Source organism: Leucopleurus acutus (assembly GCF_964270905.1).
Source record: "Leucopleurus acutus genome assembly, chromosome: 1".
NCBI lineage: Eukaryota > Metazoa > Chordata > Mammalia > Artiodactyla > Delphinidae > Leucopleurus > Leucopleurus acutus.
In genome coordinates, this window is record NC_139142.1 from 28295412 (window position 1) to 28309474 (window position 14063).

A 14063-nucleotide genomic window follows, 5' to 3' on the forward strand; every position below is an offset into this window, starting at 1 on the left:
GTTCTACACTTTGTGGAACTCCAGCAAATGCCACCCTACACAGAGAAAAAGCAATGTGTGTCTGTGCATACATAAATATCAGGCTTTCAAACATTTACATCGTCTGCTAATTATTCCTGGGCATGCAGAAATACTGAATATTCATGAAATTGTGACTGAGAATTCAGAATCACGGTAGTGAACAAAGAAATATTCTGCTCTTGTCCTAGCAAATATGGAGTGTCACATGATTGCTTTTAGAAGTAGATTCTCTCTACTCCTCTTGATTATGGCGTTGCTTGCCTTAAGCGGAATGCATTAAGGAATTACTTCTATTTCAAAATTGAAATGGACAATCCCTCCACCACCAGCCCACAATAGTGTGATGTCATAAAAATTTCAGAGAATTATAATTATTGAGAGTATAATAATGCACTTATTTCTCAGAACGTTATTTTTCTTACATGATACATTTTGTATTTATAATGTGCCATTAATAATGTCTCGGTAGAAATCATAAGTGTGCATAAAGGGCTGCAATGTGGGGGATTTCATGTTGCTAGGAGAGCTTCTATCTTCATACTCCTGGGTAAGTCTGCGTTTGTGGCTTCCCATTAGGTATTAACACAGACCCGGGGATCATTTCTCAGATGTTACTTTCTATCAATTTTACATCCACCTTTCTGGACCAAGCCTTCACTCAACTCTGCGGTTTCCTGTGCTTTAGTAAAAAGATGAAGCATTAGAATGGAAGATTCTGTGATCTGGCCAATGTGCTTGTAGAAGCAGTATTTGGGGAAAAAGGGAAAATTGTGGAGCCCTAACTGATGCTTTTGAACCACCTTTGAAAGGGTCCCTGTTTTCACAACAAGCTGCAATGAAGCTAACGTTACTATTAGGAAAGCCCTCCACTGCAGTTTCAAATGTCTTTTTTTCCTCAACCACAGCAAAGGCTAACCCATTTTCTCTCCAGCTTTACCGGATCAGGAATTCTTCCCGAAAGACCGCTGTTTAACTACTTTGTTGCTATTTATCAGGAACCAAAAAGATGGCTTTTTGTTTTTGTAGTTTTGAATGGGGTGAGCGAATTTATTTTGGGCAATGATAAATTTCAGAACTACTACTGCCTGAGGCTCCTTTTGTTAGGACTCCACCCTACCCTCCAAGTCACTTTTGGTCCCTGACGAAATACGGAATGCATCAGGCCCCAAAGAGACCTGTGAGTTGACTGTAAAGGAGGAGGTGGAAATCGCGGGGGAGGATTAGAACAGAAACTATTTTTCAGCCCCAACTTGGGCGCTGAAATAGCCCCCTGAAGTCATAAACGCTGAACGTCCTGTTCCCTTATAATTAGTGGAAATGACGAAGGACAAGTGTGCAGATCTTTTGAGGGAATGTGGGAAGAAGAGACCCGCGTTTTAAGGCCCAGCTTAGGCATTATTTGGTGGGAAAAAACAAAACAAAAACAAAGCAAAAACAAACACAGAGCACTGTGCTTTCCAACAGGACCTACTAGCAGCAACACCAAACTGAAAAACTTTTCTCCTTCCCCATCCTTTGTTTTTCCCGTAACCCCAGCTCTGGGTCCCTGAACCCCAACACCATCTTCCAGATCCAGCCTGAGAGCAGCCTCGACCGCACTTCTTCGGCGCGGAAACCACCCTGCTGGAGCGAGCCTCCCCCAGAGGGGTGCAGGCTCGGCGGACTGCAGCCCGCTTCCCCCGGCAGCCGAGGGCGCGCAGAGCCGGGGGCGCGGGCGGCTGCAGGGCCCGGCGCGCCACCGCGCGAGCTGCTGGGTCACGGCCCGGGCCGCGCCACCCGTTCAGCGAGGAAGTGACGACTGCGCCGTCCCGAGAGCAACAAAGTTTGAGTCTGCGGGCCTTGCTCGCCTGCGCCCCGCGCCCCTCCGAGCGGCCCCGGGATCCAGCGCGCAGGTAAGCCGCGGAGCTCGGCAGCCCCTCCGCAGCCGGGGCGCCGACGCCCGGAAACGTTCGGGGCAGGGGCTTGGCCGCGCGGGCGGGGATGTGGCGGGACGGGTAGGGCCGGCTGCGCTGGGCTTGCGTGCGAGGGGCGCTGCAGGGAGGGAGCTCGGCGGCCGGGATCCGGGCCCCGGGCTGCGCCCCTGTGGTCGCCGGTTTGCCGCGGGACTTAAACCAGCCAGGGCTGCAGCCGGGCCGCTCCGGGCGCCGTTGGCTAGCGGAGGGGTGCAGGGAAGGGGCCTCCCGTGTCCTGCGTCCGAGGCTAGTCCTCCACCCGGCGCCCCCCATCGCGACAGGCTGGGCGCAGCGGTCCCCCAGTTCCCGCCCGGTGCTTCCCAAGGAAGCGTGCTCTTCCTCTTCGTAGCCCTCGCCGAGGTCGCAGGAAGGAAGTTAAAGGAACTTTCCCCCCATTTTTCTTGGCTTGGCCTGACAATGACGAAGAGCAGAGCAACTCGGAAGTTTGGGAAAACAATCCTACGCATTTCCAAAATGCAAAACCAGAATTGCCTCTAAGCCCCCTTTGAACAAATCCCTCTGACTCCCCCACCCTTTCTCCTCCCACACCACGTCCCGAGCCTGACAGTAATCACTAAGGCCTAACACTTTGCAATTTAGCCATAAAAGCTGTCAGCGCACCCACCTACATATGTGAGTGTTTTCTATATAAAACTCCAAAACCCGCTTCCAGTGGACTCTTTGAGGCATCTCACTCTTCTCTGTTTTCGAAAACTGCTAGGGCTGCAGGAATGTGCTTGGGAACTTTGATGGTCGTTCCCGCCGCCCTCGGTAGCCTCGTGGAGCAGGCTTTTTTTTTTTTTTAAGAACAGCTGAGAAGCTTATGACATCCCTGCATAGTAACTTGGGACTGGCGGGTCGGGCGGGTGGCGCCCTAGTTCCCTGGCTTGGAGTCTTCAACTGTAGCAGCAGCTGCGGCGGCGGCGGCGGGGACGCGTTGGTGTGTGCAGGAATGTACGTCCGTGCCGTGAAGACTCCTTTGACATGGGATGTCTAGAAGTTGAATGGTGCAGTTCCTAGCAGCAGCTTCCTGGCAGCCTGTGATTACAGCGTGATTGCACAGTCAGGCATTGTTGGCGTGGATGTTTATACACAGGCTATTGTGCAAGACCTCGGGGGCAGAGAACAAAATGCAGATTTGCATTGCAGATGCCCAGGACAGATCTGGGTCTGAGCTGCAGTCACCAAGTTCTTTTTGGCCTTTCACCTTAGCTAGGTAATTTATTTCCTCGTTTATCCCTAAAACTCGGGACAATTTGCCAAACGCCAGAGAAGTGAAGTGGACCCGGGAGGGCAGGATCTTTTCACTTCCACCTCTGGCAGCCCGAAAACTACCCCAGGAACTGTACCCTTATTTGTGCCTGTAGAAAATGTGGGATGATGTCAGCAGGAAAAGGAGATGGGAGATGGCTATCAACATCCCTAAACGGGAAAGCAGTTTGAATTAGCAAAATTGCATGGCAGCTGGATTGGGGCCTGGTTGCAAAGAGGACACGTCAGACGTGTGACTGTGCTGGTGAGCTAGACTTTGAGCCTTGAAGTGTCAGCTGCAGAAACTTAGTAGGTGGGTCCTAATTCCTTCATTGTGTTCTGGGCAAAGGGAAGAGTGCTGGGGCTTTAGGCTGTGTGTCTGTGCCAGTGTCGGGGGCGAGGGTCCGAGGGGGTGGGGGTGGGGGGGAGGCAGAGGAGTGACTCATGTTCATTTTCTCCAGAGGAACTCCCCCACCCCCTTCCTGAGCAAGGCCTGCTGCACAGACCAGGGTGGGTGTCCTCACACCTCCTGAACTGCTGTGCTGCAGGAAGGGAGCTAAGCCTTCAAGTGTGGAAAGAAGGCAAACAGGTTCTCCTTGAGGGCCTCAGAGGTGGCTAACTGTAGTAGAGGGATTTAAAACACAGTCAAAAACATGTACAGGATGCATGCTAGGTCATTCTTCCCACATGCCAAATCTCAGCCCCCTCTCTCCCTGCCCTAGGTAGAGACTCTGCCGGGGTAGCACTCAGCCCTGCTAAGGGGTCTGTGTGACCCGGCAGCAGGTACCGATGGCCTGGCACACCAGAGCTTCCCCATGCCTGGCCTTCTCCCCAGCCTAGTAACTGAGTTTCACCTGGTGGGAAAATGCTGTTTTGCAACCTCATGCCAGCTGCGTGTCACGGGCACAGTGACCATTTGTCAAACCAAAACATTAGGGCATATTCCCTGGCAGACACCTATGTGCTTCCAGAGGCTCAAGGAAAAGCATGTGAAATCAGGACGTTTCTGGAAAGTCTGGGACTTCAGACACAGTTGCCACAGGGGAATGAGGGTTAGAGCAAAAACACCACAGAAGTAGGAGTTCCCATGAGTTGCACAACCCCTTGTTTTGGGTACATTTGGGTTTTCAGTGAACTTGACTGTCAAGGTCCTGGTCAGCTGTATCACCTGACCATGGCTGCTTTAGTAAGAGCCTACTGGTACCCAGAACTAGTCTAGAGGGGCGGGGAGGGGAGCATTCCCTTCTGACTCCAGCGGAAAGACAGCTTTGAGTTTGCAATCCTTTGTGTTCATGTAGACCGTGCAGAGACTAAAAGTGCCCAAAGGCCCCAGGGAGTGTGGGCAGGAGAGCAGGGGAGAGGGACCCCTAGCAAAGGCCAAAGAAGGAAGGACTCAGACCCCACCCCCCGCCCCCCAGAATTGTGGAGCCACCTGGAGCAGTTGCCCGTCCATGTCATCAGTTCAGCCTGGTTGATTTTTGTGCATAACTCATGCATGCCCTTCCCTTGGCTTGCTCAGCTTTGCCTCTGTATTCACAGAACTTGCCCTGCAGTTGTACCCAGCCCAGTTTAAGACCGGAAATTTAATCCTGACTTCCTCTTCCACCTTACATAAATGCTGATTTATGGCCTAAAGTTACTGCCCAGTTCATGGCCCCAGAGTAGCCCTGCCTACTGCCTCACTGTGCACAAGTAGGAACAATATTGAAAAAGCTCTGAATCAAAATGTGACCGATTTTTAAAAATCATTTTATTGTTTTAAGAGGAGAAACTATTTGGGTAGTTAGGAAGCTCCCAGCAACTTTGACAAAAACTCCGAGGCTCCACTGAGAGAGGCAGATGGCAAAGTCCTCTGCAAGGGGATGGTCTTAGTATGGAGGCCTTTTATGCTCTCCGGGCCCAGTATTTATATTTCTGTTCATCTACCTCCTCCCAGCTGCCTCCCTACACCGCAATTCCATGTTTTGACATCACAACTAACCTCCAAAAAAGGAGGCAGAACACCTCCAGCCAAAAGAGGGCATTCCAGACTCTGAAGAAAGTGCTGCAGTTTTCCAGATGCCCGGCAGTTCTGTCCTGCAAATTTGTTTCCTTCTTTAAAATGAGCCCCCCTTCATTTCTCATTCTCACTGAAGCCTCTCTTTGTAAGACCCTTCAACCTTTTTTTTCTTTGTCTACATGACACAGGGCAGTGCTTTACGACTTTCTCTCTCAAGTGCCACTTGAAATACACACAGGTCTTTGAAACAGCCTGGGATAAAGGGCTCCTCTGTAATCTCACTTAAAATGCCTGTTTGCAAGGGTCAGCCTCCTGCTCAGCAACCTTCAGTGGCTCCCCACTGTCTGCACAGTAAGGATCAAACTTCTAGGATGGCAGTCAGGGCCTCCCACACAGGGGTCTGGCCTCCACTGCTCTCCTGCCCTAGCCCTTTGCTCTGACCTGGTGACCCACTCTGTGTGTTTGTCCACACTGCTTGTGGCAAGCATTCCTACCTCTCATGCTTCCCCGGAAGTCTGGAACGCCTCGTCTTTCCTCTTTCCTACTTGGCTCAGTCTTGCTCTCCTTTTTAGCCCTATTCATGTTGCCCTCCTTAAGAATGTCCCCTGTTCCACCCTGTGGGCCTCTCCCTGGAACTCCAGTAACATCCACTGGGGGCCCCTGATGAAGAATCCTTGAAACTTGGTCTAAAGGATTTTCAGCTTCTCCTTTGGACCATAGCTCCGATCATACCCTTCATTCAGCTTCTTAAATGTGCTTTAGGGTGGATCAGTGTTACCACTTTTCAACTAAACTGGAAGTCCTTGTTTTATATATCTTTGTATTCCCAGCCCTGGGGTTCCTGGTGAATGTTGGATGATGAGGATGATGGTGATGATGAGGAAGATGCAGCAGATGCAGTGGCCTTCAGATACTGTTGGCTGTGCATAGGCACACACCCAAGCCAAGCGCCAAGGACAATGGTTCCCAGTCTTTTTTTTTGGCGGGGGCGGGGGGGTTATTTATTTATTAACATCTTTATTGGAGTTTAGTTTCTGCTGTATCACGAAGTGAGTCAGCTATACGTATACATATATCCCAATTGGTTCCCAGTCTTTATTCTGAACATTTACCCAGCCCTGCCTCCTTCTGCCTGTTGGCCTCTCTCTGGTGCCTCCTAGCTCTTTGTACCTCTTGTTCAGCTTCTTTTCCAGCACCTCTTCCCCCTGGTTGCTAGACAGTGTCTGTCCAGCTTCAGCACTGGCTCCTCCTTGTCTTGATTTGGGCCTAGTTGATCTGCCCCAGGATGTCCTAAGCCTGAGCACTGGCTCTTTGGGGAGAGCATCCTCAAAGGGAACCAGACTGATAGAAGGAGGTAGGGCCAACTGTCAGACACACTTGTGAGGAAGGCAAAGAGATGCTTCCTGGTTGACCATAGCTTTGATTTGCCCAAATAGGTACTGACTTATAAAACTAGGCTAAACTATAGAACTGAGTCTTGGGGAGATCCTTGCTAAACCCTAACATCAGGTTTAAGTAGGAGGATTCTGTTGTCTCCACCTAGTTCTCATGCTAGTAATCTCAACCTTGCCATATAAGCTAGATTCTTTCTTTTTTAATTGAGATATAATTCACATGCCATAAAATGTACCCTATACACTAAATTCCTTAAAAAAGATTTTTTAAAAATAAAATCTGGTAGATTCTTTTTTCCCCAGTTTTCTTCTCAGAAAGGTAATATGCAACCCAATTGCCCATCAACAAATGAATGGATAAAGATGTGGTATATGCATACAAAGGAATATTACTCAGCCATAAAAAAGAATGAAATTCTGCCATTTGCAGCAACATGGATGGACCTAGAGAATATTATGCCCAGTGAAATAACTCTGGCAGAGAAAAACAAATACTGTATGATACCACTTATATATGGAATATGAAAAATAATACAAATGAAGGTATATGCAAAACAAAAACAGACTCACAGATATAGAAAACAAACCAGTGGCTACCAAAGGGGAGAGAAAAGTGAGGGGGACAAGTTAGGGGTATGGGATTAAGAGATATAAACCACTATGTATGGGATAGATAAGCAACAGGGATATATTATATAGCACAGGGAACTATAGCTGTTATCTTGTAATAACTTAATGGAGTATAATCTGTAAAAATACTGAATCAGTATGCTATACACCTGAAATTAATAAAATACTGTAAATCAACTATACTTCAATTTTTAAAAAACAGGTAATACATACCTGTAGTTCAAAATTCAAAAGATGTAAGTTATACAGTGTAAAGTAAGTCTCAAAAATAATTTCAATATAGACAATAGATTACTATACAGATATATACATACGTATAAAAATGCAATGGAATTAGAAAAATAAGTGTGTATTTTAACCTTGAGGGAAGGAAGACCTTCTTAAGAAAGAGACAAAACAGAACTTATAAGAAAATACTGATAAATTTGATAACATAATCCTTTGAAAAAATAAATTTTCCATCCTCTATTGTTCCCCATTTCTTCATTCTGTCAGTGTCCCTGTCTTAGGCAACTACAATTTGTCATTTTTCAGCTATGCTTCCAGATGTAGCTTTTGCACATAGAAGAAAGTATGAATCTATAAACAAATGCTGGCATACTCTACACAGCATTCTGCATTCTGTGTTTTTCATTTTTAATGTGTCTTGGAAGTTATTCTGTATCAGTGCTCATAGAGCCACCTCATTTTTTCCATTGACTAAATTGTATTCCACTGTATGAAAATGCCATCAATTATTTAACTAGTCTACTACTGCAGAACGTTTGGGCTGTTCCCAGTCTTTTGCTATTACATACAATGTTGCAGTCAATATGTTGAATTCACTTTTAATTGAAAATTCTTGATGAACATAAAAGGGGTGAAGCTGGGATTTACCTAGAAAACTTTCTGAAAAATTATGCATAAACTGCACTTAATAAACCAATAGAATCTGCTGTTTCACAAAATAATCAATTTTTAGAACTGTAGAACCTTCTATAACTTTTAGGACCTTAGGGACTGCTATCATCCCGCCTCTCTTTTTGTTTTTTATTGGATTTTTCTGGCTGCATTGGGTTTTTGTTGCTGCACGGGTTTTTCTCTAGTTGCGGTTGCACGGGCTTCTCACTGCAGTGGCCTCTCTTGTTGAGGAGCACGGGCTCTAGGCGCGCGGGCTTCAGTAGTTGTGGTGCGCGGCCTTAGTTGCTTCGCGGCACGTGGGATCTTCCTGGACCAGGGATCGAACTCGTGTCCCCTGCATTGGTGGGTGGATTCTTAACCACTGTGCCACCAGGGAAGTCCCCCCGCCTGTTTTATAGTAACTGCAGTAGCAGCATCTCAGAGAATTTAAATCTGGGAAGGGAACCTACAGTAACTCACTTTTAACTAAGGGTCAGAGACGATAATTGACTTCTCTAAGGTCACACAGCTGCAGAATGGAAGAGTCAGGCACAAACCCCACATTCCATTTCTTTTCACCATCTTGCATCGATCATCTTAGTCATCATAATCATCAGTTCCAGCCTATTTGTAAACCAAGGATTTTGTTTACAATTCCATCTCTTTAGTTTCCTTAAGGCAGTACACAAAGATTTAAAAAGAAGAAACTTGACAAAAAACAAAACCAAAAACCAGGGTTGGAGTGAGGTCTTTAAGAAGAGGGATGCTAGAAGGCCCAGGAACACAGACTTAGCACCCCTTGGGCAGCCAGTTAACGCAAGGCGACTGTCCTCACTGGGCATTTACAGAACAGCTGCAGTGCTCTCAGCACTGCATGTGGCACAACAAGGGGTGCAAAGCAGGGCCCCACTTGCCCCTTCTCTCCAGGAGGCTGACAGTCAGCTTCTGAGATAGGTTGTTGTCGGAGGGAAAAACAGACTCAGGGTGGATTAGTCACTTAAGAACGGAATTTGGTGGAGTTGCATTTTCTGGGGGTCAGGTTCTAAAGTCAGTGTGTAAAGTGAAAAATAAGAATATAATCAAGATTAACCTTGAAAGTCCCTTAGGAGGGCACCAGGTAGGCGGCAGACATACTGGCTCTTGATACTTAAATTCATCTTAGGCTGTTCCTCTAGTTCTGGAAGAAGTTGCAGTTTCCAAGGTCAAGCAGCAGATGAAGTGTCTTGAATTTGGGGGCTCTGTAGTATGAAATATGTGTGTGTTCAAATACTACAGTCTCACTCAGCATGCCGAGATACTTATACTGTGATATTCCGCAGGCAGCAGGCAGCAGGCTCAGGGCTCTTAGCCCATGCTCACCCCTGAATAGATGGAGGGTTTGTAAGTTAGGAAATGACCATAGGACGTTAAGCAAAAAAGGCTCTTTGAACAGGTGAGCAGGGTGCAACGGCGAGATCCATGGAGTGGATTTTAACTGCAGGATTGCAGAGGAAGGACTTATGCTTGGGGTGACCTGTCATTGCTGTGGGGCTGGGCGAGGGCAGTGCCATGTGGAGCAGACACTTTTCTCTGCTCTAAGGCCCTAGCCCTCCACATCCGCTCTCCTTCTCTCCCCTTCCCCTGCTTCCCTTCCCCAGCCTCCCTATTGCAGGCCATTGTAAGGGGCCTGCAAGGAATCTACCTCGTGAGTCTGTGTCTACTTCCTCTGTGGCCTCCCAGTAGCATGTGCTTTGGGACAACTTAGGAGCCAAATCCACTCCCGGATCCCCACTTCCACTTGCACTAGAGGTGGGGAAAGGCTCAGGATTTCCTCCAAGGAGCCTGTGCTGACCTACCCAGCTGGCATTTAGGATCTGAATTCCCAGTTATGGAGAAAAAGAAACCTGGCCACAGCAGTAGCAGTGGAACACTGCCCATCATTGTTTATAGAGTGCTTTCCCCCACATTCTTCCTTCTTTTACTCACTCATGCTATATGCATTTTTTGAGTCCCAACTGTGTGCTTAGCTCTGTGCTAGGTACTGGGGATGCCTCCCCCTTCAAGGTGTTCACGGTCTGTGAGGGAGACGGACACACACAAAAGCCAAGAGCCATTAGTGCTACGGATGGCAATGTGAAACTGTTCAGGGGTCTGCAGGGCTCAGAGGAGGAACAGGTCGATTCTGCCAGGCCAGAGGAGAGAGGACCGTTAGGAAAGGTCTAGGACGGCCCCAGTGCCTTGCATGGTCCCTGTGCTCAGGGAAGCCTGGGGAATTAATGAATAAGAGGCTTTCTGGAGAAAGTGGTGTGTGAGCCAAGTCCTGAGAAACGAGTAGGCGTCCACCAGGTGGCAAAGGGGGTCAGGGCATTCTAGGCACAGGGAGCAGCTCAGGCAGGGCCTGGAGTGGAGGCGTGACACAACACGGTCTTCTCCAGTAACTGCAAGCAGCGGGTGTGATGGAGCACGTGTAGGAGGGGGTGCAGAAAGGACAGACAGGGGCCAGGTCACGGGCCAGCCATTTGTGTCAGCGGAGAGATTTAGACCTTACTCTGAGGGCACTGGGGAGCCACTGAGGACTGATTGTGTGTGTGTGTGTGTGTGTGTGTGTGTGTGTGTGTGTGTGTGTATGAGGGTGAGAGAGGATCAGATTTTCTTTTTAAGAGGTTACTCACTGTGATGTGGAGGATTGACTGGAGCTGGGGAAAAATGGACAGTAAAGAGACCAGTGAGGAGGTCATTGCAGGAGGTCACTGTGGTCCCTGGGGTGAGATGGAGGAGTCTGAGCCAGAGCGGTGGGGGAGGGAGAAGCTGGATTAGGAAGGTGTCGAGGGAGTTGGGTTGACAGGCCTTGAGGACCAACCAAATGAATAGAGCAAGGGAGAAGTTGAAGTGTTTCCTTAGGTTTCTGCTTGAAACAAACAAGGAGGAGCAGCTTTTAGGGAAGAGACAATGAGTCTAATTTTGTACATGTTGAGTTGGAGGTGCCTCCGGGACATCCAAGAAAGCAGTTCTAGTGGGCAGTTGGACATATGGGTCTGGGGCAGGAGACTCCCACAAGGGATGGCAATGGGCAGCATTGCCCCCTCCACGAACTCTAACCAAGCTACCCCAAATAAACATCATTTAAGTAAAAATGATGACTTACTGTGCAGCTACAGCTTCAAGACAAGTTCCAGACAAACCCAGTTAGCTCCCAGTAGCCCCCTCTGTCTGTCAGACACTCTGGAACAGACACTTGGGAATCACCAGAACACAGAAGGTGGTTGGAGCTAGGGGAGCTGATGGCATCACCCATGGAGAGCATGCAGTAGGAGGCAAGGGGATCACCGTTTAAGGGGTACGGTACTAGGCAAGTCAGCAACGGAGACCAGGAAGGAACCAATGGTGAGGAAGGAAGAAAACCAGGAGAGCACGATGTCATAGATGTCAAAGGAGGAGGGAGCTTTGCATTTTATAACAGGGACCATGGTTTTGTGCACCTAGTACAGCACATGGCAAGTTTTCCATAAGTCTTTATTAAATTGAGTTGAAATTGATCAACTGTTAATCATTGGGGACGTCAAGAAAGAGAGGACTGAAAAGAATGATTGACTTAGGAATTAGAAGGTTCCTGGGTCTTTGTCATGGGTGGGGACTTCTCCTTTGATTTAACCTCCCTGAGAAATAGGTGGTGCAGGTGTCACCAGGTGCCCCAGGGTTGGAGTGACATGTGCAAGTTCTAGAACGCAGGTTTCTTGACTCCAAGTCCACCTTTCCCTGAACTGATGGGGAAATAGGGAAGAGTCCAAGGGAGTGATAATGCTTTTAATTTCTGATATTAATGCCCCAAATCTAACATCTGGTTAGAACCAGGGGCAGGATGAATTGTTACATTCAGCACTTACGTCATTTGTTCATATTTGTGATTATTAGGTGGCTGTGATCCTCTCAGATGTGTATTTAGATGAGACTCTTTTCCCGGAGGGAAAGATAGAAGCTTGAGCCTAGGTGTTGTCTCGGGGGGGGGGGTGGGGGGGCAGTGCAGAGGGGTCAGTGTAGAGGTAGAAGGACATGCTGGGGTAGTCTAGGTCTTTGGTCTGCAAACAGCAGAAGCTGACTCTGGCTAAATTAATGAGAAAAGGAATGTACTGGAAGGATGTCTGGTGACTCACTGAATGTCCTGGAAATCTGGAGACTCTGGCTCAGAAATCATTCAGGACCTGTGGGAAGTTGGGTAGCTGAAACCAAAGACAAGGTGATGATGCCACTGGCCTGGCATCACCGGTGCCTGCTAACCTGACTGCTGCCACCACCTCCAGAATGAATTTTGAACTCTCCCTGATTCTTTGTGTCACTCAATCCACAGGCAGAGCCCAGGCTGAGCATCTGGTTGGCCAGCTTAGGTCACATGCTCATGTTCTCACAGATTCTGGAGGTTACAGCTTCCCCAGTTGCAGGTGGAACTCTCCCTCCCACAAGGACTCACAATGCCAGGTTCCTTAAACCTGGGGACAGGTACGCATGCCAGGTGGACAAGTGTCCACCATAGAAGCCAGAGCCCGCTCTAGCCCTCAGACTGGGATGACTGGGCAGTGCTGGACATGAGGTGGAGATGGGGCATCCCCCATAGGCCACTGAAAATATCCATGTTTTGATCTTTATCTTTTTGGACATCTTTCTGAATCCTTTAGCCTCCAGCTAAACTTTAGGATTCCTTTTTTTAAAAAAATAAATTTGTTTATTTACTTATGGCTGTGCTGGGTCTTTGCTGCTGCACGCGGGCTTTCTCTAGTTGCGGTGAGCGGGGGCTACTCTTCGTTGCGGTGCGCGGGCTTCTCATTGCAGTGGCTTCTCTTGTTGCGGAGCACGGGCTCTAGGCACGTGGGCTTCAGTAGTTGCAGCACGTGGGCTCAGTAGTTGTGGCCCGTTGCCTCTAGAGTGCAGGCTCAGTAGTTGTGGCACACGGGCTTAGTTGCTCGACGGCCTTGGGATCTTCCTGGACCAGGGCTCAAACCCGTGTCCCTTGCATTGGCAGGAGGATTCTTAGCCATTGAGCCACCAGGGAAGTCCTAGGATTCTTATATGCTCTGGAGATCTGAGCATTTCATCAGCAGTTGGATTTTTCCTCTGGAATTTGAAGGATTCCAGTGGAAAAGAGAGCTCATCCTAGCATCTGGATCCTCCCTGCACATTTGATTCCACTTGGAAAACTTCAGCGCTGCCTTGTAAGGACAGAGGCCAGAGCTTGGCTCTCTCTGGCTAAAAGGCAGCTACAGTACAAATTCTGTTTCTCCTCTGGGGTTGGGCGAGACCCACAGGGCCGTGAGGTGTTTGGGAGGTGCTACCTTGCTTTTGACTGGGGTTTGGCTTCAGGCTTGGTGCCAAAGTTGTCCAAAGTGACAGGAGTAGGTTCTTCTCACGTTCTAAAGATGTCAACCTGGTGGAGATGTCCTAGCCAATATCTTGCCTGACAGAGAGCTAAAGGAGGTAGGGCTTCATCTGCCTGGGGCTGTCAGCATTGCCAGTCGCATCCCTGCCCAGTTTCCTCATCCACACAAGAGGGTGTTTGTTCGGTGAGCACTAGCTCCCTTCTTGCCCTCAGATCCTCTGGTTATAGCTCTTTGACATCAGGGCACCTTGACTGAAATCTTGGCCATTCAGTTCCAATAACCTTAGACGAAGGAATTAATTTGCTTTAAAGAGAAAAATGCAGTTTTGAACTTCTGGCCTCATGGCTGTGGTGGCTACCAGCATTTCAAGGGTCTTTTCCACTGGTGCCTGTTAGTGGGGAGCTGCTGCCTCCACGAAGCTGAGCGTGTCAAGGGCTGGGTTCTTGCACCCCGGACTGGAGGTAATTCCTGAGGCTGAGGCCTGCTCACCAATGTGGGGTCAGGGTGAGCCCCGGGAAGGACGGAGCAGGAGTGCTCCTAGCCAGTGCTGGCTCTGGCACAGTTGCACTGATTTGCCCATTTTTGTCCA

The 14063-nt window shown here is 48.6% G+C and overlaps 1 protein-coding gene across 1 annotated transcript in view; it reads left to right on the forward strand.

Moving 5' to 3' along the window:
• The first annotated feature begins 1816 nt into the window (after positions 1–1816).
• The window catches only part of MIDEAS (mitotic deacetylase associated SANT domain protein), a 64602-nt gene continuing 52355 nt past the window's right edge, over positions 1817–14063 (forward strand). The window contains exon 1 of the mRNA XM_082863657.1: positions 1817–1913. The gene's annotated coding sequence lies outside the window, so the exon portion shown is untranslated. The remainder of the gene's footprint in view (positions 1914–14063) is intronic.